The 25,910-nt window shown below is 50.8% G+C and overlaps 1 protein-coding gene across 11 annotated transcripts in view; it reads right to left on the minus strand.

The window, feature by feature from the left end:
* The window catches only part of GATAD2A (GATA zinc finger domain containing 2A), a 414,177-nt gene that overhangs the window by 46,305 nt on the left and 341,962 nt on the right, over window positions 1-25,910 (minus strand). The window lies entirely within an intron of this gene.

Below are 25,910 nucleotides of genomic sequence, written 5' to 3' on the forward strand. Positions count from 1 at the left end.
CGACTCCAGGCCCAGTTGTCGGCACCCCCTGCGCCCCCGCCGGACAACATCTTTGAAGAATTTGAAGAAGACGAAAATGTCTTTCAGGTTTCGGACTCTAGCCCTGCGTCGGAGGGAGATGACGACGCGGGAGATGAGGAGTTTGATGAAGCCGGCGACGAGGTAGGGGACGACGATGGGGCCATTGCCACCGTGGGGGATAGCTCGGAGGAAGAGCACCCCCAAACTGACTCAGGGGTCAATCCCCAACATACGGCCCAGGTCGAGGGATCGCCTTCGGGCCTTACCCAAGACCTTGCTAATAGTCCAACTGCCCCGCCTCTCGGCCCGGCCACGGACATTTCTGATGCGCCACTCCTGTTGAAGAAAACGAAAGTGAAGCCATCGGGATCCACACCATCGGTTTTGAAACCGAAAGTGAAAGCTCCACTGGTGGGACAGAAGGCTCTAGAGGCGTCAACACCTAAGAAAGTCAAGATGGCCGACTTGAAGAGCCACGCCAAGATGGCCAACCCCAAGGCCTCGGGGGCGACGCCGAAGGCAAAGGCGGCCGGCGCGGCTGCGTCGGCGCCGAAGATGGTCGAGGTCGATGACCCGAAAAAGGCTCCAAAGAAGCGTCAAGGCGATTCCAAAGCTCCGGCTGCGCCGGCTCCGGCCGTCGGGACCAAGGATGGCAAGGTGTCGGCGCCGAAGACGCTGCCCCCGGCAGACTCGACTCCCGACTCGGGGAAATCGCTCGAGACGGTCAAGCCCTTTTCAACCTTGACGAAAAAGGTCGCTGAGTCCCTGCAACCGATTTGGAAGGACGCTGAGGTTCCTGATCCGGAATCCGTGAAGCCGAAGACCGCATCGAAGCCGGCAAAGGTGCAACCGCCTATTCGCTACACCCTGCCGCCAAAGTCGACGCCGAAAGCCTTCGCTCCGAAGCAGGGGGCGGACGTGCCCTCGAAGGAGATGTCGACGTCCAAAGCGTCGTTGGTGGTGTCGAAGCTTCGGCTCCAGCCACTCGCGGATGAGGAGCGCCGAGAGGTCATCATCGATGCCAATACTGGGAAATTGTCCCTCCTCAAACGGAAAATCACCACGGAGCCGGTGCTAGAACATTTTCGGATTCCTCTTAAGAACAAGAAGGACTCGGCGGGCGCTTCGGCCCCTATGGAGCCTTCGTCTCCCAAACATGTGGAACGTTCTCCAACGCGTTCTAACGCGGGGGAAGGTGACTATGAAGAGGAGGTCGAGTACAACTATCCGGCGTACTCGGATCCGGAGGAGGAACATGAACCTTGGTCGGCCGGAGCCGACCCAGACGACCCGCAATCGGGTCAGGAACCGCAGCTCTTTGCGGCAAAGACCTCACCGACGGAGGACTCTGCAGCCTTCAACGCCTTGATTGAGAGGGCCGCAGCTAACCATGATGTCGCGCTCCACTCAGATCCTGTGGATGTGGACTTTTTGTTTGACACTTTCTCAGTGGCCGAGAAGTCAGTCAAGACATTGCCAATGCTTAAAGGAGTGCTAAAGCACGCGCCGGAGGTCTTCAAGGAGCCCACTCGGGCGCGTGTCATCAATCCTCGAATTGATAAAAAGTATAAGGCAGCGCCCTCGGATCCAACATACATCAAGGGACACTTGCCACTGGACTCTTTGGTTGTATCCAACGCTCGGAAGAGGGCGAATTCACAGACAACTGGTGACGCTCCTCCCCCAGACAAAGAGTCGAAAATATTCGAGGCCTCAGGAAAAAGGATTGCTGCGCAGGCAGCTAACATCTGGCGTATTTCAAACACGCAGGCCCTACTTGCACGCTACGATAGGGCTCACTATGACACCCTAGAAACACTGTTGCAGCACTTACCTGACCAGTACAAGGAGGCTGGGGAGATGTTAATTCAGGAGGGCAAGCTAATCACTAACGCTTCCATCAAATGTGCGCTAGATGTGGCTGACACTGCCTCCAGGGCGATCAACACTAGTGTGTTGCTGAGGAGACATGCATGGCTTCGAATATCAGGCTTTAAGCCAGATATACAAACAACCATACTCAACCAAACAGTTAATCCTGACCACCTATTAGGCCCCGAGGTGGATGCGACACTGGAAAAAATGAAAAAAGACAGACACTGCTAAGTCTATGGGGGCCCTCCAATCTCAGCAGTTTCGGGGTGGTTCCTTTCGCCGCTCCAATTCCAAAGGCACCTCCAGGGGTCAAGCATCGCAATCCACACAGTACTAAAAGGGCAATACCCAGACCTCGTACACCAACAAGGGTAGAGGTGGCTACAGAGGCAACAACGTCAAGGGCAGGGGACGTGGAAACAATAGCTCCAGGTCCACCACCGCCAACAAGCAGTGACGTCTTGTCACTGCCCCCCGACCACACAACACCGGTCGGGGGGAGACTCCAGCAGTTCCTGCCCGCGTGGAAATCCATCACCACGGACAGGTGGGTGAGATCTCTTATCCAGTACGGTTACTGTCTGGAACTTACTTCCACTCCACCAAACATACCTCCAAGAAGCCGTCCTATGTCCGGCGAGCACTTGCACTTGTTGCAGCAGGAGGTCACAGTCATGCTGCAAAAAGGGGCAATAGAGCTCGTTCCACTGCAAGAAAGGGGAACAGGGGTTTACTCCCTGTATTTTCTAATCCCCAAAAAGGACGGATCCCTCAGGCCCATCCTGGACCTCAGGCCCCTCAACTGGTATATTCTCTCGGAGCACTTCCATATGCTCACGTTACAGCAGGTACTCCCTCTGCTTCAACAGGGGGACTTCCTGGCCACACTGGACCTAAAGGATGCATACTTTCATATCCCCCTGCATCCTTCCCACAGGAAGTATCTCAGATTCACAATCCAAGACCAGCACTACCAGTTCAGGGTTCTGCCGTTCGGGGTCACCACAGCGCCGAGAGTCTTTACAAAGTGCCTGGCGAAGATGCGCCGCCAAAACGTCCACGTCTATCCTTATCTGGACGACTGGCTCATTCAGGCAAGAACAGAACAGCAGTGCGCAGACCACGTGTCACGCACTATTCATCTCCTGCACGATCTGGGATTCTCGCGGAACTATCCAAAATCCCATCTCCAGCCCACCCATGTACGGCAGTATCTGGGCGCGACGATAAACACGCTGGCAGCCACTGCGCAGCCAAATTCAGTGAGAATCGCCAGCATCCAAACGCTGATCCAACGATTCAGACCTCAGCACTCGCTTCCAGCGAAGGTTTTCATGCAGTTGATAGGCATGATGGCCTCCTGCATCTCCATCGTCCCGCACGCGAGACTACATATGCGTCCGCTTCAGGAGTGCTTGGCACGTCAGTGGACTCAGGCTCATGGGCAACTGACAGACCTAGTGTTGGTGAGCGGTCGGGCGTACAACTCTCTGCATTGGTGGAATCCACAAAACCTTTGCAAGGGCCGACCGTTCCAGGAGCCTGTGCCACAGATTATCCTGACAACGAACGCTTTTCTCCAGGGATGGGGAGCGCATGTACTCCATTACACGGTGCAGGGACTATGGACACTACAGCAGAGGAAGATGCACATCAACGTTCTGGAGCTGATGGCAATCTTCATGGCCTTAAAGGCATTCAAAGTACATCTGTGCAACAAGGTCGTGTTGATCCGGACGGACAACATGACGGCCATGTACTACATTCAGAAGCAGGGAGGAACACACTCTCCGCAGCGGTCTCATCTGGCTCAGAGCATGTGGAAGTGGGCCATTCAGAGGAACATCTTCCTCATGGCGGAGCATCTCCCGGGCAAAGACAACCAGATGGCGGACCTGCTCAGCAGGCACAGCCACCAGATGCACGAGTGGGAGATACATCCATCAGTACTCCAACCGTACTTCCAAAGGTGGGGTCATCCAGAGATAGACCTGTTCGCCACAAAGGAGAACGCAAAATGCCAAAGCTTCGCCGCCAGGTTCCCACACCCGCAATCGCAGGGCAACGCGATGTGGATGAACTGGTCAGGCAGATTTGCGTACGCTTTTCCCCCAGCACCTCTGATACCGCTGGTGGCACGCAAATTCAGGCAGCACTCGATGACTCTCATCCTGGTTGCTCCAACGTGGGCTCGCCAACCATGGTACACCACGTTTCTGGAACTCTCCGTGGTACCGCATCAAAGGCTTCATCTCACCCCCAGCCTTCTGACGCAGAGCCATGGCGACATTCAGCACCCAGATCCGCAACAGCTCAACCTGGCGATCTGGCTCCTGAAGTCCTAGAGTTTGGCTACTTCAATCTTCCCCCCGATTGTATGGACATCATTCGGGAGGCAAGGAAGCCCACTACTCGAGCTTGTTACGCGGCCAAGTGGAAGCGTTTTGTCATGTACTGTGTAAACCACGATATTGACCCACTGGACGCTTCCATTCAGAACATTATTTGCTACCTGTTGCATCTGTACCAATGCAATTTGGCGTACTCTTCCATCCGCATTCATTTGTCTGCGATGGCAGCATACCTTCAGAATAGGCAACACCTATCCCTTTTTAAGGTCCCTGCTATCAAGGCTTTTCTGGAAGGACTCAAAAGAGTCATTCCACCGCGGACACCACCAGCTCCAGAATGGAACCTCAATGTGGTTCTTACAAGGCTGATGGGTCCTCCCTTTGAGCCACTGCACTCTTGTGAGCTTCAGTTTCTGACTTGGAAGGTTGCTTTCTTAGTAGCAATTACATCGCTGCGGAGGGTTAGCGAGTTGCAGGCGCTCACCATCCAGGAACCTTTCTTCCAAGTACACGCTAACAGGGTGGTGCTCCGCACTAACCCTAAATTCTTACCCAAGGTTGTATCTCAATTCCACACGAACCAAACAATTGAGTTACCAGTGTTTTTTCAAAACCCAGAGTCACTGGCGGAGCGGATGCTCCACACCCTTGATGTTAAAAGAGCCTTGATGTACTACGTTGACAGGACTAAAGATTTTCGTAAGACCAAGCAACTATTTGTTGCTTTTGCCTCACACCACAAGGGAAATGCTATCTCCAAAGCTGGGATCGCTAGGTGGATAGTGAAATGCATTCAGATCTGTTACGCTAAAGCTAAACGCACTCTCACAATTCCACCGAGAGCCCACTCCACCAGAAAGATGGGGGCCTCTATGGCTTTCCTAGGTAACATTCCCTTAGAAGATATTTGTAGAGCAGCCACATGGTCTACCACACATACTTTCACTAAACATTACTGTGTAGATGTGCACTCTAAACAGCAGGCAGCTGTTGGCCAGGCTGTTCTCAAAACGCTTTTTCAAACTGCTGCAGCTGGCACGGGCGGCCGCCGCTAATGGAGGGACTGCTATATATTCTATGCACAGATATGAATTCAGCAGCCCACCTGCCTCGAACTGCAAATGCTACTTACTAGTATGCATCTGTTCTTGGCATGTAGGGCTGCTGACATTCATATCGCCCGCCCTCCTCCCCGGCGCCTGTAGCAGCTGCAGTATTTTCTTTACACATATTTTCATACTCTTAGCATAGGGCATCACTCACATATTTCACTCCATCTCTGCCAATGGCTAAAAACAATCTGGGGATGGAGGCGATGCCCATGCGCACTGTAGTCCAGGGGAGGAGCCACCTATCTCGTGATACTTCAAAGACTCTTCCAGGACAACAATGTGCAATCATCCGGACCCAACACTAGGCGGCGATCTATGCACAGATATGAATGTCAGCAGCCCTACATGCCAAGAACAGATGCATACTGGTAAGTAGCATTTGCACTTTCCGACCTTCAGCCCCGCGATCTTAGATTGCTGCTTGATCTCTAGCTTATCATCGCTTCCACGCCGCCTCAGATTCCCTGGGCGCCGCCATCTTGTCCCAACTAGCCGCTTTCTGTCTGAATACCTCTCTCCTGGCCTGGACGCATCTTGGGTCGCTTCTTAGTCTTAACGATTCCCCCTATCCTCAGAATCGGACTTATGCTCTTCGGGCCCTAGGGATATCAGGTCGCTGGCGTACTCACAGATCATATCGGAGTGCATAAGTGACTCTTCGCATGATGGCCGTCATCTTGGATGCTCATACGCTCCAGTATACAACCACTGTTCTAATCTGCAGTTGCTGTGCATCTTCTCCACGTGTAGACATTCCACGGTGTTCCCGACATCTTCACACACCTGTCATTGTTTTGTTGGCCTTTTAGTGGGCATTTAGAAAGGCGTATCCCATGATGTTTGTGGCCGTCCGGCGGGGCTGCGATCTTATCCAGCCATTCCGCTGTGCGCCCCCTAGCGCCTCCAGCCTTTATTTCTTTTGGCTCTGTGTACACACACACACACACGTACACACACACACCATCCTAAAGAAACAAAGAAAGAATCACAGGAAGAATTTACATTTTCACTAAATGTTGTGTTAAATAATAAAACAAAATGTGAATTTTCGGTCTCGTCATATCAGGTCTGGTTTCTACTGTTGAGCCTTAGCAAGGATTAGATGGTGATCAGATATATCTTAATATGTAAAACAAGAGACTCTTAACTGGGTGTCCCTGCCTTTTCACAACGCAGTCTGGTTAGTGTCCCATTTCTGGTAAATTCTATTCTGAGTGGTGTTCTTTTTCCTATTCACCCTTTGACTTCTTAAAGTATGGACAGAAATTGTCTGGCCAGATTCTGAAGTTGGAACTGTTCTTCACGTTCGTTTTAAATGTTTCTACTTTTTACCTAATGTTAGAGTGGAGCTGTTAAGTCATCCTTGTGGCTCCGGACTGGGCACGAAGGTTCTGGTATCCTGAGCTACTCAGCATGTCAGTCGAGCCCCCGATTAGTTTGCCTCTTCAGGAGGACTTTGTCGCAGCAGCAGGGGACGGTCCAACACCCGAACCGGTCGAGCCTCCACCTCCATGCATGGAGATTGAGCTGCGGCAGTTGAGGCCATTTGACTTGCCTGCTGAAGTCTGATGTGATTCTGGCAGCCAGGAGTCCCTCCACAAAATCGGTATACGCCTGCAGGTGGAACAAATTTGTGGCATGGTGCACAGCAAAGGCTGTGGATCCCCTCTCTGCCCCCCTTTCAGAGGTTCTCCTCTTCCTTCTTTCTCTTGCCCAGCAGGGCTCTGCTCTGGGCACTCATAAGGCTACCTCTCAGCCATTTCTGCCTTCTTGAGGCTTCCTGATCACCCTTCTCTTTTCAAGTCCCCTGTTGTAAATAGATTCTTGAAAGGCATCACGCACATGTTTCCTCCTGTTCCTTTCGTGATGTCTCAGTGGGACTTGAGCCTTGTTCTAACCTATCTGATGTGCACTCCTTTCGAGCCACTTCACAATTGCCCTCTTCGTCTTCCGACTCCTAAGACTGCATTTCCTGGTTGCCATCACCTCTGCCAGGAGAGTGAGTGAGTTCCAGGCTCCATCTTCTAAACCTCCTTTCCTTTCTGTCCATCCGGACAAAGTTGTCTTAAAAACGCGTGCTTCTTTCCTGCCCAAGGTGGTTACGGCCTTTCACATTGGGCAGTCCATCACCTTGACCACCTACTTTCCGCCTTCGCGTCCTTCAAAGGAGGAAGAGAGGCTCCACCGTCTTGACCCAAAACGTGCGCTCTCCTTCTACCTTGATCGCACTCGCCAGTTCCGGGTGGACGACCAGCTCTTTGTTGGTTACGTGGGCGCGAAGAAGGGACAGGCAGTGCACAAACTGACAATCTCTCGGTGGGTTGTGTTGTGCATCAAGGTCGGTTACTCCTCGACTAGAAAGGAGCCTCCTGTTGGGCTGAGGGCCCATTCCACTCGAGCCACGGCGGCTACTACTGCCCTGGGTTGGGGAGTCCCCTTGCAGGACATTTGTCAGGCAGCTACGTGGGCCTCGCTGCACATATTTGCTAGACAGTACTGCCTGGACAGCCAAGTCCTGAGATGGCTTTTTCGGCCGTTCTGTTCTCCAGGACTTTCTGGTGCGATCTTGGTTCGCAGACACACCACCGGGGTTGGTATTGCTGGGGTATCTATTCCAAGGTAATCTGTTTCTTTCAGATGCACAAGTTACTTACTTTCGGTAACGATATATCTGTAAGAAACAGTAGTTCATGTTAGATAGCTTACCGCCCAAACCCATCCTCCCCGTTCTGCGAACCGATATCTAGAGCATCATAATGCGCTCTATCATAGCATGCAAGTAACGCTTGTGTATTAGCTATGCACCAGCTGTTTGCTGCTTGGGATGCTACTCTTTTGCCTGATGCATCTATTAGCTTGGACTCCTTATCAGGAGGAGGAGCTTCTCCTGTAGATAATGAGTTTGCTCTTTTACGAGCGTTTGTAACTACAAGCGAGTCCAGAGGTACCTGTCCCTTGATAAATATTAGGTCTTTTGGGGCTGCCTTATATTTTTTATCAATTCTTGGGTTTAATACCCTAGCCCTCACAGGGTCTTTGAATAGGTCTGTTGTGTGATTGAGAAGACCCTTTAGCATAGGTAGTGTTCCTGGTGTTCTTTGTGCAGTAGGTAGCGTTTCTAAAAGGAAATCCTCTATTTGAGGTTCTGTATGTAAATCTACCTTATGGTATTTTGCTGTCCTATTAATCAGCTGCACAAAACCTGTATTATCATCAGGTGGTGAAGGTTTTGAGTCGTTATCATCTGACCCTGCATCATAATTCTCCCATGGGTCTTCCTCATCTGGGACAGTGTAGTCATCCCCATGAGGTTCTCCCTCCCCTGTATCACTGTCTACATCTGTTTGAGGTGTAGATGGTCTTGGTGAAGAAGGTGGAGGAATAGCTGGCATAGTGTGAGGAATAGGAGAAGAGGGTGTGTCTCTAGGCCGAGGAGAAAGGGGAGGAGTTGTATTTGTCCCCATTGTTCTCTTTTTAGGAGGAAGAGCTTTGTCATCTAGCTGTTCATTCTTCCTCTTTTTCGGTGATTTTGTCACCACTTTGCCAGTTTGTGGATCGATAAACAAAGTCTTTTGTTTTGGATCTGTCTGCTGCTCCTGTGTCGGTACCGAAGTTCTTGGTTCCGAAAGGTGCCTTTGCTTCTGACCGTCAATGTTCTGTGTTTTCGGCACCGAGAATTTGCTAGATTCCGATTTTTTCGGTGTCGAGTAAGTCTTAGACGTCGAAGCAGGTTTCGGTTTCGACATGGAATGTTTCGATGCCGAGCTTTTCTTTGTATGGAGCTTCGGTGTCGATGTCGACCGTTTCTTGGATCCGACATGGTGGGAGGCAGAGAGTTTCGGTTTTGTTGCCGGGCCCGAAGGCGGGGAGTCGGAAACTTTCTTCGGTAGTCTGACCAGGCTTGAAGGCGGGGTCGGTACCACACGGGGTCGGTTTTTTGGTAAGGGGACGTCGTCACTCACGGTTTGTTGAACGTCGATTTCTTCGACATCAGACTCGTCCACTTCCGACCCCGACTCATCTCCATGTTCCTCTTCTTCTTCGAGGTGCTGGGCCTCGAACAGCTCCGGGATTGCCTCAGATTGCATTCTCGAAACCTCGTGTCTTCGGGCTCGACGGTTTCGAATAGTCGACTTGGAGGAGAATGCTGCGCAGGCTTCGCAGTCCCTGGATTCGTGTTCAGGGGATAGGTAGAGGTTGCACACCTCGTGTAGGTCCTTGTGTGGGAACTTAGCACCACACGTTGGACATCTCTTAAATGGAGTCCTTTCCATGGACTCCAGGCTGGACTACGCCGAGAAAGGCCTCCCGGTCTCGTCGACAAAAATGTTTATTGTTGAAGTCGAAACGCGTCGGAATGGAAATGAAATCGCGTTCGATAACAATACCGTCGAATTAGAAAGGGAATACGCGCCGAAATATCACTTTTTCTCGAAGTCGATCCGGAGCGCTTCGATCCTCATCCGAACCCGATGGCGGAAAAAAACAATCTAAGGATGGAGCCGATGCCCATGCGCACTAGCACCCAAAGGAGGAGTCACCAGTCTCGTGACGACAAAAGTCTTCTCCAAGAGAAAAACAAGTGCAATCATCTGAGCCCAACACCAGATGGCGATCTATTCATAATGTACCATCTGCAGCCCATATGCCTCGAACATATCGTTACCGAAGGTAAGTAACTTGTGCAACAGGTACCGGTACCCGGGGAGGTGGGTGGGAGCATGTGAATCTACAGCTCTACATGCCAAGAACGGGTGCTTACTGGGTAAGTAGTGTTTTCCATTCGAGGAATGTGAGCTGTAGATCACATGCTTTGCATAGACTATACAGCAGTAATCTACCAAAGCAGTGGCTAACCTGTAGCTGTTGCAGTCGTTTGAAAAAGTGTACGACGAACTGCGTGGTCTACATTAGCTTGTTGTCTGGATAACATCTACACAATAGTGTTTTGTAAATGTGTGTGGTGTAGACCATGTTGCAGCTTTACAGATGTCAGCTTAAGGGATGTTTCCTAAAAAGCCAGAGAAGCCACTAGTTTGCGGGTGGAATATGCTCTAGAGGGAATATGTAAAGTCCTCTTTGCTTTTGCATAGCTTGTCTGAATACATTCACCTACGCACCGTGCAATGTCTGATTTTGAAATGGGATGGCCTTTGTGCGGTGGAACAAAAGCAACGAAGAGGAGTTTAGTGTTAAGAAATGGTTTTGTCCTTTTTATGCAATATAACAGTGCTCGTTTAACATCTAATGTGGTAAGAGCTCGTTCTGCCACTGAATCTGGTTGAGGAAAGAACACAGGTAACTCAACAGATTGGTTAATGTGAAAGGCAGATACCACTTTGGGGTTAGTGCGAAGAACCACTTACTTTTGGTGGACTTGAAACAATGGTTCTTCTATAGTTAATGCCTGAAGCTCACCCAGTCTCCTCAGTGAAGCAACAGCAATGAGGAAAGCAACTTTCCAAGTGAGAAATTGCAGTTCGCATTCCTTCAATGGCTCAAAGGGTGGACCCATTAGTCTGGTAAGGAAAATATTAAGGTTCCACGCTGGAGCAGGTGGAATAACTGGAGTCCCTCCATGAAAGCTTTGATATGAGGTACTCTGAAAAGAGACAGATGTTATCTATTTTGAATGTATGCAGCTATCGCAGTAAGGTGTAAGCGTATGGCTGTGTACGCTAAACCAGCCTGCTGTATATGAAGTAAATAACAAAGAATGTTTTGAATTGAAGCATCTATGGGTTGATATGGTTGTTGTTACAATATATAACAAACCGCTTCCATTTTGCTGCATAGCAAGCTCTTGTGGTAGGTCTTTGGCTTCTTTAATGATATTCATACAGTCTGGTGGAATATTCAGATAACCAAACTATGACTTCAGGTGCCAGATCGCAAGGTTGAGATGTTTGGGATGTGGATGTCTTATCTCTCCATGGTTCTGCATAAGGAGACTGGATGTGAGATGCAGTTTTTGATGAGGAACTACTGAGTTCCAACAGGGTAGTGAACCGGGGCTGACGAGCCCAAGTTGGAGCTACCAGGATTAGCCTGAGGGACGTTTGCTTGAGCTTCGGAACCTCTAGTGGAATGAGTGGGATAGGGAGAAAAGCATAGGCAAATATCCCTGACCAGTTCATCCATAGAGCATTGCATTTGGTGTGGATACCTGGAGGCGAAGCGTGGGCATTTTGGTGTGTGGCGAACAGATCTATCTTTGGGAAGCACCACATTTGCAAGCACGGGAGGAGAACTTGAGGGTGAAGTTCCCACTCGTGAATCATGCTGATAAGACCTGTGATCTGATTGTATACTCCTGGGATGTGTTCCGCTAGGTGACAAATTTCATGATGCATGGCCCACTTTCAAATGGGTTGCGCAAGGTGTGACAGTTGGAGAGTGCTTCCCCCCGTTTTTGTATGTAATACATGGCTGTCATGTTGTCGGTGCATATCAGGACAGCTTTGCCTACATGGTGATTCTGGAAGGCTTTGAGCGCTAAAAATACGGATTGCAGGCTATAGATTTATGTGAAGTTGCTTTTGCTTTTGACTACACAGGCCTTGAACAGTGCAAGTTTGGAGATGAGCTCCCCAACCAGTGAGCGATGAGTCTGCTGTTAGCATGGTCTATGGAACAGGGCCGATGCAGGGGCCCCCTTTGAATAAGTTGTGTGCATTCTACCACTGCAGAGAGCGACGAGTGCAGCCGTCCACCAACACTAAGTCAGACAATTGACCCAGAGATTGATTCCACTGACGTGCTAAACATGCCTGAAGGGGACGCATTGGAAGTCTTGCATGGGAACTATCATGATGCAAGACGCCATCATTCCTATGAGCTGCATAAATACTAAAGCCGGTAATGAGTGGTTGGGCTGAAATTGGGAAATTCGCGCATGAATATAGCCGATCCTGACAGGATTGTGATAGGCTAGAGCTTTCTGTGTATCAAGAGTGGCTCCCAAGTATCTTTGTGTGTTGGAGGGTTGGAGATGGGACGTCAACAGATTTACTGTAAACCCCAGATTGTACAGTAATTGTACTGTTATCTGAGAGTGCGTTAGACACTTTGTGAGAGAACTGGCTTTGATGAGCCAGTCGTCCAAGTATGTGAAGATGTGAATAGGCGGTTTTCGCAGGTGAGCAGCGAATACGGTCAGGAATTTGGAGAATAATCTGGAAGAAGTGGTGACTCAGAATGGAAGCAATTTGAACTGGTAATGTTGTCCCACTACCACAAATCTGAGATACTTGGGGTGAGCGGGGTGTATTGGAATACGAAGTATACGTCCTTTAAGTCTAAAGCAGACAGAAAGTCGCCTTGTTGAAGGAGCGGGAGCTCTTGCTGAAGTGTTACCATGTGAAAATGATCTGATTGAATATAGAGATTTAGGTCTTTGAGGTCTAGTATAGGGCTGAGAGAGCCGTCTTTAGGTATTAGAAAGTATAGTGAGTATACGCCAGACCCTTGATATAGCTCTCTTTTGCAGTAGACCATGAACCTCCTGTTTGGCGGCAAAGTTTTCGGTTAAGTGCCTGAAAGGGGCCGACTCGGTCCTGGCCCGGAGGACTTTGATTTGTGTTTCAGAGCCGACCCCAAAGGCGGGGCGTTCAAAATGTTGCTGACCTTGGCCCGAAGGCAGAGGAGGGACTTCTTGGGCATCGTTAGGGGCAGGGAATTATCAGTACTCCCGGTTGCTGACCCTGCGGAGCATCTTCCATGTCGGAATCTGCTTCAGACACGGAGATGTGTTCCTCTTCTTCCTTGGCTCCTTGTGAGTTGAAGACCTCGTGGTCGGAATCTTCTCGAAGAGATCCGGAGCGGAGCTGCTATATTGCTGGTGCATTTCGTGACCTCGAGCCAGACAGTCACGGAGCGTCTTTTTGGATCAAAAAGATCGGCAACGTTGCAGTCCTGTTCATTGTGTTCCAGGGACACAAGTTGCACACCTTGCGCAAGTCGGTGTGCGGATACTTGGCGCGGCACCTGGGACAGAAATTAAATGGAGTCCGTTCCATCGACTGCGAGCTGCTCCGACGATGTTAGGCCCAACGGCCTTCGACAAAGTTTCCGATCGAAGATGTTTGAGTCGTTACAATATGCAGAGAAAGGGAAATGCAAATGAACAATACAGGCAAGGGAAGTGGATTGCGCACCGAGGGGTACCCGAGAAACTGTGTCGAACCGGAGCGTCCGAACCCGATGACGGGAAAACAATCTAACAACGGAGTCGATGCCCATGCACACTATCACCGAAAGGCGGAGTCACCTACCTCATCACTGGAAAGACTTTCGAAGAAAAACAACTTGCAAACATTCAGACTCAACACTAGATGGCAGAAGTAAGCAAAGATTGTGATCTACAGCTCACATGCCTCTAACAGTAATTTATGTAGCACTTTTTTTCAGCTTGCTGCATCTGTGGGTGGGGCACCTAATTTTGGTGGTGAGGGCAGCCTTCTTGTTTGTTGGCGAAAAAGGAATATGCTACTTACCAGTATGCATCTGTTCTTGGCATGTAGGGCTGCTGGATTCATATCTGTGCATAGATCGCTGGCTAGTTTTGGGTCCAGATGATTGAACATTGTTGTCCTGGAAGAGTCTTCGAAGTATCACGAGATAGGTGGCTCCTCCCCTGGATTACAGTGCGCATGGGCATCCTCTCCTTCCCCAGATTGTTTTTCGCCATTGTGGCAGAGATGGAGTATAATACAGTAAGTGATGACCATGCCTGAGAATGATTCCGAGTGCTACAGCTGCGACAGGCACCGGGGAGGAGGGCGGGCGGTATGAATGTCAGCAGCCCTACATGCCAAGAACAGATGCATACTGGTAAGTAGCATATTCCGTTCAAGGCATGTGGGCTGCTGAATTCATATCTGTGCATAGAATAAATAGCAGTTACCTCCTTAGCGGTGGTTGCCCGTGCCAGCTGCAGCAGTCTGAAAAAGAGTTCTGAGAACAGCCTGTCCTACAGCACATTGCTGTTTGGAGTGTACCTCTACGCAGTAGTGTTTGGTAAATGTATGTATGGTGGTCCATGTGGCTACTCTACATATATCCTCTAGAGGAATGTTACCTAGGAAAGCCATGGATGCCCCTAACTTGCGTGTGGAATGCGTTCTTGGGGGAACTGTTAATGTGCGTTTAGCCTTCTGATAACAGATCTGTATGCACTTAACAATCCATCTGGCTATACCTGATTTGGAAATGGGGTTGCCTTTGTGTTGTGGAGAGAAGGCAACAAACAGTTGCTTAGTTTTCCTGAAATCTTTTGTCCTGTCTATGTAATACAGGAGAGCTCTTTTAACATCCAGTGTGTGCAGTGCTCGGTCTGCCACTGAATCTGGATTCGGGAAGAAAACAGGCAGTTCTATGGTTTGATTAATGTGGAACTGCAACACCACCTTAGGCATAAATCTAGGGTTGGTACGCAGCACTACCCTATTAGCATGAATCTGTATGAAAGGCTCTTGAATAGTTGGGGCTTGAAGCTCACTAACTCTTCTTAGCGATGTAATTGCTACTAGAAAGGCTACTTTCCATGTTAGAAACTGTATCTCACAAGAGTGAAGAGGTTCAAAGGGTGATCCCATTAGTCTGGTGAGAACTATGTTCAGATTCCAGACAGGTGAAGAAGGGTGTCAGGGAGGAATCACTCTCTTGAGTCCCTCCATAAAAGCTTTAATGGCTGTCACCCTGAAAAGCGAAAGATGCTGTCTGTTTTGAAGATAAGCTGCCATTGCAGCTAAAAGTATCCTGATAGAACTATATGCTAGATTGCATCTGTATAGATGCAACAAACAACATATAATGTTTTGCGTTGATGCAGCTAGCGGATTTATGTCATTGTTGGAACAGTAAATGACAAATCGCTTCCATTTTGCCGCATAGCATGCCCTGGTTGTAGGTCTTCTTGCCTCCTTGATGATGTTCATACAGTCTGGGGGCAGATTCAGGTAGCCAAACTCTGACCTCAGGAGCCATATTGCAAGGCTTAACTGTTGCGGATCTGGGTGCTGAATGTCTCCACGGCTCTGAGTGAAGAGACTGGATGTGAGTCGCAGTCGTTGGTGAGGCACCACTGAAAGTTCTAGGAACGTGGTGTACCACGCCTGCCTTGCCCATGTTGGAGCAACTAGGATGAGCGTCATGGAGTGCTGCTGCAGTTTGCGTGCCACTAGCGGTATGAGCGGTGCTGGAGGAAAAGCGTACGCAAATCTGCCTGACCAGTTCATCCACATCGTATTGCCCTGAGTGTGGGAACCTGGCGGCAAAGGTTTGGCATTTTGCGTTTTCATTTGTGGCGAATAGGTCTATCTCTGGATGACCCCACTGCTGAAAATACGGTTGGAGTACCGAGGGATGTATCTCCCACTCGTGCATCTGATGGCTGTGCCTGCTGAGCAGGTCCGCCATCTGGTTGTCCTTGCCTGGGAGATGTTCCGCCATGAGGAACATGTTTCTTTGAATGGCCCCCTTCCACATGCTCTGGGCTAGATGTGACAATTGTGGAGAGTGTGTGCCTCCCTGCTTCTGGATGTAATACATGGCAGTCATGTTGTCCATCCGGATCAGCACGACTTTGTTGCACAAATGCAATTGGAACGCCTTTATCGCCATGAAGATTGCCATCATCTCCAGCAGGTTGATGTGCATCTTCTGCTGCTGCGTCGTCCAAAGACCCTGCACTGTATAATGGAGGACATGCAATCCCCAGCCCTGGAGAGACGCGTCCGTCGTCAGCACTATCTGTGGGACAGGCTCTTGGAACGGTCGTCCCCTGCAAAGGTTTTGTGTGTTCCACCAATGCAGAGAGTTGTATGCACGACCGGCCACCCACACTACGTCTTTGAGATGTCCCTGAGCCTGGTTCCACTGTCGTGCCAAGCACTCCTGAAGCGGACGCATGTGTAGCCTCGCGTGAGGGACTATGAAGATGCAGGAGGCCATCACACCTATCAGCTGCATAAATACTTGCGCTGGGAGTGAGTGTTGGGGCCTGAATTTCTGAATCAGCAATTGCAAGCAGTTGACTCTGGCAGAGTTTGGCTGCGCTGTTGCTGTCAGAGTGTTTATTGTCGCTCCTAGGTACTGTTGTACATGTGCGGGTTGAAGATGTGATTTTGGGTAATTTAGAGAAAAACCTAGACTGTGTAGGAGGTGAATCGTGCGGGACATGTGGCTGGCACTTTGCTTGGACAAGCCAGTAGTCCAGATAAGGATAGACATGGATGTATTGTCTCTGAAGGTGCGCAGCTACTGTCGTCAAGCACTTGGTAAACACCCTGGGGGCCGTAGTGATCCCGAAAGGCAGGACCTTGAACTGGTAATGCTGGTTGTTTATGGTGAACCTGAGATATTTCCTGTGTCCTGGGTGAATGGGAATGTGGAAATATGCGTCCTTTAGGTCTAGGGTTGCTAGGAAGTCTCCCTGACTGAGCAATGGTAGAACTTGCTGCAGAGTCAGCATGTGAAAATGTTCTGACAAGATGTACTGGTTCAGTGGTCTGAGGTCTAGAATAGGCCGGAGAGACCCGTCCTTTTTTGGGATTAAGAAGTACAGTGAGTACACCCCTGTACCCTGTTGTTCTAAAGGCACGAGTTCTATGGCCCTTTTTGCAGTATGCAGATGACTTCTTGCTGCAATAAGTGCATGTGCTCTGCGGACATAGGACGGTGCCTTGGGGGTATGTTGGGTGGAGTGGAGGTTAGTTCCAGACAATAGCCGTATTGGATAAGTTGTCTCACCCACCTGTCTGTGGTAATGCCTTCCCAGACTGGCAGGAACTGCTGAAGTCTTCCCCCGACCGGTGTTACATGGTCTGGGGGCAGTGACAAGACGACACTGTTTATTGGTGGCGGAGGATCTGGCATTATTATTTCTTCGTCCTCTGCCTTTGGTGCTGTTACCACAATATCCACCCCTATTGTTTTTGTTATAGGTGGTCTGCGTGCCCCCTTTGTTGTATTGAGCTTGCTGTGATGCTTGACCTCTAGAGGCTCCCCTGTTACCGGAGCGACGAAAGGAACCGCCCCTGAACTATTGTGACTGCAGAGCTCCCATGGATTTTGCTGTCAGTGTCTTTCTTAATTTTTTCTAGGGTCGTGTCTACATCAGGACCAAATAGAAAGTCAGGGTTAACCGGCTGATTGAGTAAAGTTGTTTGGATCTCTGGAGTAAAAACAGAGATGCGTAACCAGGCATGCCTTCTAAGCATCACCCTTGTGTTGAAGGCCCTAGCTGCCGTGTCTGCTGCATCTAGAGCACATTTAATGGATGCATTTGAAATCAGCTTCCCCTCCTGTATAAGCATTTCTGCTCCCTCCTTATAAGCATCAGGCAGGTGTTGTAGTAGCTGCTCTTACGTGTCTTAATGTTATGTTATGTTATGCATATTTATTATGCGCACAGATGCTCCAGCAAAGGAGCTTCATGGCGCCCAACAAGATAGCAACACAACATAACTGGGCAAGGAAGGGAAAGAGAAATTTAAGGAAACAGGAAGGTTTTTACAGCACGGCGAAATGAAAACAGATCCCCTAAAGCGCGAATCGCAGGGGGAAGGAGTTCCACAACACAGCGGCGCGAACTTGAAACGAGCGACCGCCAGCCCTACAGAGCTTGAAGCGGGGGACCACCGCGAGTTCCAAATCTGAAGATCTTAAGGCTCGGACAGGAACATAGCAAGACAGGACGTTGGAGAGGATCATAGCAGGGGATCCTTTAAGAATTTTGTAGGCTACACAGAGGACCTTGAACTGGATCCTTTGTGCGATTGGAAGCCAATGCAGCGCACGCAAGGTGTTTGAAGTTGAACAAAATCCAGGTAGCCCCACAACCGCTCTCGCTGCAGCATTCTGGACCCGCTGCAAGCGGGTGATTTCCGCTTGATTTAGTCCCACTAGGAGGGAACTGGCGTAATCAAGGCGGGAGATCACGGTTGCTTTAATCACAAGTTGCCCGATGAGCCCTATCATATCTGGCTAATAGGGCCTGTGTATTTGAGATCCTACAAATATTTGCCGCTTGAGCCGCTACTCGTTTGCCAGAAGCTTCCAAGATTTTGGATTCTTTGTCCGGAGGAGGAGCATCACCACTTGTTTGAGAGTTCGCTCTCTTACGAGCATTAGCCACCACTAGGGAGTTCAATGGGAGCTGGCCCTTGATGTACGTAGGGTCTACAGGCGCAGGCCGGCATTTCCTTTCAATCCTTGGGTTTACAGCCCTTGCCCTTGTGGTCTCCTTGAAAATGTCACTAACGTGTTTAAGGACACCCTTTAGCGTAGGCAATGTCTTTACTGATCTTTCTGAAGTTGAGAAAGTATCAAACAAAAAGTCTTCCTCCACTGGGTCAGCGTGCATTTCCAAGTCATGGTTATTGGCTGCCCTTTCAATTAATGCGTTAAACGCAGCAGTATCTTCAGTAGGCGAGGTCTTGACGGTATAGGACTGAGTGTCAGGCGTGGTGTGTGGCTCACCAGGGTCAACAGGGTCAGTCCAGGGTTGAGGTTCCTCTTGGAAAGGGGCGACCACTCGGTCCCCCCGAACGTATGGTCGGGTGCCCCGATCCCCCCCGGGAAACCATTTTGGGCGGGAGGCGTGTCACGGCTGGTATGCCCGAAGCGGCGTAGCCGGGGCGCGCCTTTTCCCACCCAGGAGGGGTTGTCCTAGACACCTACACCGTTGGCCACGCCCTGTAGGCGGTCAGAGGAGGGTCCACGCCCTCCCAGAGAAGAATAAAAGGAGCAACAATCCAAGGAAGCATCCTCTTGTTCCTGTGCTCGGAAGCTGCACCTCTTCGTTGCATGTGAGCCCGTGACGGAACAAGAGCCAATTTTGAGAACTTGTAATTTTTGTGTTTCTTCTTTCAGCGATTTTCGAAGCTTTGATCCAGGACCTCGAGTCGAATATCCGTGAACGATGCCTGGCAAGAAGGTCGGAAAGAAGGTTGGGACCGAACAGATGCTTCGTATGCTGGTGAAGGACATGGCGAACATGAAGAAGCAGACGGCGGCAATGAATGGGGCAGGTAGACCGAAAAGAGTCATCGGACCAGCATTGCCGGGAGTAGTCCCTACCGGGAGAGGTAGAAGGGCCAGGAATGGGGCGACAGGAGGGGAGGCTCCGGTTCCCGAATCACCCCCAGCGAGCCCGGTCAGTCCGGTGGAGGCCCCAGTTCCGGTCCCGAAAGCGGGACAACCGATCCCTGTAGTGGTCACTCCTGTGAACGAAGGAGATATGCCTCCTGAGCTGGCTGCCCAGTTGGCGGCATGGTTGGGCAGGGATAACGAGGGGGCCACGGCCGAGGAGGCCAGGTCGATAATGAAGCAGTTGCGGCAATCGAAAGATGCTGCGAAGGCACCTTGTCCTCTTGTTTCCCCGCAGGTTCCCGTGGAACAATCAGTTGCGAGCGTTGGAACGGCAGCGACAACAGTCCCAGCTACTTGTTCGGGTAAGCAGCCATTGCCAATGGCGGGGGAGGGATCGTTACCCTCAAGGAGGGAAAAAGTGGTTCAACATATCCCGATGGATGTGAAAGAAAGGATTTGGGCAGATAAATATGTGAACATGTTTTCATTGTTGACTGATCACTATGAGATAGAGCATGTGAGAAATCAGAAGGAGTTGTTGCATCCTAGTGTATGGCGTGCAAAGATGGCGGGGTTCAGAGTAGATGAAACGATCGCCAATTGGGCCAGGGCGTTTGGAATGTTCACAGCAATTATGGGGGAACGTAGGCCCGAAGTATTGTTGGAACTAGCTGTTTACCAGACACATATTATGGAATTCTATGAATCGTACGGAGGCAATCAATGGTTTGGTTATGATAGCACATTTCGTAAGGCCAAGGAGCACGACCCATCCCTGACGTGGGATTGTTTCGACTCCATTTCCTGGCAGAAACTGGTGGGGTCGAACACGGCGAAGTCGCCTTCTTTGGGCGGGAACGGGGCTGAGCCTTCCCGCCATTCTTTGGGGGCGCCCTTTCGGGCAGGCACAAACAGTGATCAGAACGCAAAGAGTAATGGGACCTCAGGTAGGAAAGGGGTCTGTTGGAGCTTTAACAGAGGCAAGTGCACTAGGCCACAGGGGACATGCAAGTTCAGGCATGAGTGTGCGGGGTGCGGACAGTCCTCACATCCCGAGAGTTCGTGCAGAGCCAAGACTGGTGATACGGGGGGTAGAGGAGGCGCCAAACAGGTCTAAAGTCGACCGAGGGGCACCATTACCTACTCCCGTTGATGTCATGGCAATGATCCCTTGGCTGAACGAATACCCCGATCATATCTCCGCCGGGGTGTTGCGAGACGGTTTCTCATATGGTTTCCGCATCCCGGCGGGGGATTTTCGGGGGGAAGCACAATGTAAGAACCAACTATCGGTTCAACAACATACGGCGGTGGTACAGGCAAAGATTGCGAAGGAAGTGGCCCGAGGTCGGGTTGCGGGACCATATGGCATGCCACCAGTTGTCGTCTTTGTTTGTTCACCGTTGGGAGTGGTCCCCAAGAAGGACCCAGGTGAGTTTAGGTTAATCCACAACTTGTCCGCTCCTAGGGGTCTTTCGGTGAACGATGCGATTGACCCGGGAGTTTGTTCGGTGCGGTACGCATCCTTTGATGAGGCCGTCGCCATTTTGAATCGCCTGGGGCCCGGAGCGCTGATGGCTAAATCAGATATCGAGTCAGCGTTCCGGTTGCTCCCGGTACACCCAGACGATCAGCGTCTCCTAGGTTTTATGTTTCAAGGACGCTACTACATGGATAAATGTATGCCAATGGGTTGCTCCATCTCTTGTGCGTATTTTGAGAAGTTCAGTACTTTTTTACAATGGGCTTTCACCAGAGCCACGGGCTTTACACTGGTCATGCATTACCTTGATGATTTTCTGTTTCTGGGGGCAGCCGGGGACACGGAATGTGCACAGGCTTTGAGAGAATTCTGTAGTCTTATGAAAGAATTTGGCATGCCACTGGCACCAGGCAAGACAGTAGGGCTATCTACTACACTCGAGTTTCTGGGAATTGAGCTCGATTCTGTAGAGGGGTGCTTCCGCTTACCCAAAGAGAAGGTAATGAAATTTAAGGCCTCGCTCGAAATATGCCTCGGCGAGAGAAAAGTAACTCTCCATCAGTTGCAACAGGCTGTGGGTCAGCTTAACTTTGCCCTTAGAGTGATACCGATGGCTCGCCCCTTCTCCCGCTCTATCGCACAAGCCATGGTTGGCCTCCAGGAAGGGCACCACCGCACAAGACTGTCAGCAGAGGTTCGCCAGGATATGCGCATATGGCTGGCATTTCTGGCAGATTTCAACGGTCGCGTCGTGTGGAACAAACCGCCAGTTTCCTCTGAAGAGCTGGGGTTGTGGACCGACTCGGTAGGGAGTGTAGGTTTTGGCGCCATATTTGGTAATCACTGGTCGGCGCGAACCTGGCCGGGGTGGTGGCACGATGATGGGCTCACAGGTAACATTGGGTTTCTGGAGCTGTTCCCCATTCTGGTGGCCTTAAAAACATGGCCAGAGGGGTTTCGTGATCGCTCTGTGGTGTTCTGGTCTGATAACATGACTGTTGTTGAATGTATCAATAATCAGGCAGCACGCTGCAAATGGATTCTGAGTTTGCTGAAGGAAATTGTCTTGCTATGTATGAGACTAAACGTCCACTTTAGGGCAAGACACGTGCCGGGGGTACTGAACCAGGCAGCTGATGCACTCTCTCGTTCCCAATGCAGACCTTCCGGGGTTTTCTGCCCTCAGCGGACTCGGTGGCGGCACCATTTCCCGAAGCTCTCTGGTCTCTCGGTGCCCCGGATTACAAAACCTCGTGGGAGAGAGTCTAGCACCCAGGACAAGGAAGGCATATCAAGGGGCGTTCCGTTCCTATTGGTCCTTTTTGGGTTCAGCTAGGGGGGAGCATTGGGGGCAGGAGGAGTACGTCCCGAAATTTCCTGTATCATTACATCAGGCAGGCAGATCAGTGGCTACGGCCAATAGGCACCGGGCCGCCATTTCCTTCATGGCGCGGGCTCATGGCATCCAGGACCCCACATCGTCATTTCTCGTGCAGAAGGCACTGCGTGGGTGGCAACGCCTTGAGGGTCGTAGAGTGGATGAGAGGCACCCGATAGGTTTAAAAAGGTTGTCTCTGTTAATGTCCGTACTCCCTGCGACATGTTCATCTCAATCAGAGACGGTGCTGTTCCGGGCCGCTTTTGCATTAGCATTCCATGGGGCTATGCGGGTAAGCGAACTGGTAGCGAGGAACAAGCAGGATACGGGGGGAGGTCTGTGTCGAGAACACATTCAAATTAAGGGGGAGACAATGGTAGTCTCAATAGCCAGGTCCAAGACCGATCAGGGAGCGATCGGGGACAGTGTGGTAGTTCAGCGGATTCTGGGATCTCCCATGTGCCCGGTAAAATGCGTTGAGGAGTATTTAGCGCAGAGGGCGGCATCATGGGGGGGAAGCTTGCTGAGGCACACCGACGCCACCCCACTGACTAGGTTTCAGTTTCAGCGGGTGTTAGCAATGGCAATCGCGGTGGCGGGCTTGAACCCGAGCGATTTCGGGACCCATTCCTTCCGGATAGGGGCTGCTACAGAGGCTACAGCCAGGGGTCTGCGTGTTGAAAAAGTGAAACAGTTGGGGCGTTGGTCCTCGAACTGTTATAAAAAGGTATGTGCGGTTGCACATGTTGTGAAGCTAATGTCATGCACTCACGCTTCTTGTTTTCTGTTGGTTTACAGTTTCGCAAGCAGGCTTTGCGGGGCGGACTTAGCAGTTGACCCGACACCTGGGGACCAGCGGTCAAAGATCACCGGCTGAGGAAAGAGTGGTGTGGGTCGTTGGCCCCTCATACGTGAGGCATGCCGCGGACGTATTCAAAGCAGGTGACATGATTCACGTGGCTGGGGAATACGGGTACAGGGTGACCTTCCACGGAAGGGGCGGGCTCTGTATTGACCAGTTTCAAAGTTTTATTGAGGGACTGTTAGGGCGGACGAGGTCACCGCCATGTGGAATCATAGTGCATCTTGGGGGCAATGATTTGGTGACCATTGGTCGACGAGTACTTCTCGAGTTAATTTTGTCCACAGTAAGTTGGTTGGCGAGAAGGGTTCCGGGGTGCACAATTGCATTGTCACACATGATTCCTCGGAAGGTGTGGCGGGGGGCCCTCTCTGTGTCAGCTTTGAACCAGTCGGTAAAGAAGGTTAATAACAAAATGAGTAGGTTGTTTCGTACAGGTAAACTGCATTGTATTCCACACGGATGTATCCGGGGGGACCATATGTATTTGGAGGATGGGGTCCATTTGTCCCGGGAGGGAAATGTCTTACTCATAGGAGACTTCTTAGCTTGGTTAAAAAAGTTTACGTAACCATGACCTTTAGTAGGAGCTTTGTGGGGGGTCCGGATAGCCAGTCAACTATCCGGCCAGTGGCGGTAAGGTCATGATCGGTGAGCAGTAATTGGAAGATCCCTAGAGGTGGGGCGCCACCCATTATGGATGGGAGCGCCCGGGGGGAGGCGGCCATTGGCCCCTCACACGGGGAGGCGGTACCCTTCTAAGGATGGGACCGCCGAAAGGGAAGGCGGTCAAGGCCCCTCCCTGGGGAGGAGGGGCTACGGGCCCCTCCTTGGAATTTCCCGGGGCCAGGACATCCGCGACGGCGGATGTGGTAAGCAGTGTGGGGTGGGAGGATGGTCTACGCTACCTTCTAGACACCTCACACGAGTCCTCGGACGACCACCAAGATGGCGTCGAGTAAATATGGGGCCCCCGTTAAGACAAGGGAAATTGGAAGTTGGCACAGAGGTACAGTCCTCTGTGCGCCCGCCCCTCACAAGTAAGGGGGGGGGGGGGGGGAGTTCTGGTATTCGGGATCTGACACCGGTTACGACCTTGCCGTTGGCCCGTAATGTTAGGATGTACAATTTGAATTTTGAGAAATGCATTTACAGGATGTTTTAGAATCGGCTAGGAGAACCTTTGTATTAGAGATATGTTAAGGTTAGCCCAGAAACATCGTAATGTATAAATGAAATTGTACTTGATATGAAACTGATTATTTTAATGTTTTCATTTTGCTTCATATTTTAATAAATACGGCCGGGAGGGTAACTCCCTCCTGCCTTCCAAAAGCTCAAGAACTGTTTCCGTCTTCCCATTCTTGGGGATTGTGTTGGGAGGGGGTGACGGGTATCCAGGCCATATGATCTGTGTCAACAGGATAATTAAATTTTTCCTCATTGTATCCCTCCCCCACATCCTCATTGGTATGTGTGGGAGAATTGGCATATTCTTGTCCATAGGACTCCACAGGTTCAAAAAGAACAGGCGAGGTGGCCGAATGCCTTCTCTTTTTGAGAGGGATCTTGTATGTCTCCAAAGGATTTTCTGGAATGATCTTTCGTTTGTAAATAGTGAGCCTGCCAGAATCCGAGTCGATGAATAGTTTCGACTGATTGTCATAGGAGGGGGCGCTTGGAAAGCCACGTCCTCCTCAATGGGCTGATTTCTTGAAACTACCGACACCTTTTTGGCCGTGTAGGTGCTTTTTTGTGGCTCGAACGCCTAGGGTCGAGCGGTCGGGGGCAGTCCGTACTTAATTGGTGGCGTAAGCATTGGAGACGAACCGACCTTCCTAGTCTGAACACTAGTCTGCTTGCGGCCTTGCGTCGACTCGAGCTCCCGGTGCGCAGCAGGCATGCTCTTCTGCTTCGACGCGGCATGCTCTTTCGGGTCGATGTTGCTCTTCGACTCGAAGGCCTTGCCCACTATTGGCTTGGAGGCTGGAAGCTTCGGATCGAGAGTCTTCTTAGCCTGGAGTCCTTTGCCAGTGTCGCCATCTTTGGACGGCGTCAGTGTGACGTGCTTGACAGTAGATACAGGCTTCGGCGCCCAGATCTTCGGGCCGATGGCCCCTTGTGACCCCCGAAGGGTCGATGACTCTCTTTGATTTGACTGGAGTCGACGTATCTGAAGCAGTCGATCCGAGGACTGTCTTTAGCAGTTTCGGTTTCGATTTAGCATCTGTCGGTTTCGATGTCACAGTTGATTGTGGTTGATCGACCGATGGCTCCTTAGAAATATTCTTAGCTGGGCCTTGACGTGGGGCTATAGAATGTGGATTAAGATCTTGGCTAAGGCCTTCCAGCGATGCCTCGACCTGAGCCTTAGAAAGTACAGTGTCAGTATTGGGCCCCACGACTGCTCGTGGGCCTTGCTCATCGCTCGAGTCGTCATAGACGGCTCCGATGGCCTCTGCGTCGTCTCCTACCTCGACGAAGTCTTCCTCATGGACGTAGTCTTCTTCGTCCACATCATAGTTAGAGTCGTGCTCCGACGCAGGATCCGACTTGTTCAGGATCCTCTTCATCGACGCCCTCGTTGTCATCAGCCTCGAAGATGTTCTCCGGGTCGGGCGCCGTTTCCTGCGCAGACTGTCTTGCGGCACGTCGCAGCTGAAGTGTCTTCTTTGACCGGAACTTTAAACAGGCCATGCAGCTGGCCTCGCCGTGGTCCGGGGATAGGCATTTA

Source organism: Lissotriton vulgaris, chromosome 12, assembly GCF_964263255.1.
Source record: "Lissotriton vulgaris chromosome 12, aLisVul1.2, whole genome shotgun sequence".
In the NCBI taxonomy this organism is placed as follows: Eukaryota; Metazoa; Chordata; class Amphibia; order Caudata; family Salamandridae; genus Lissotriton; species Lissotriton vulgaris.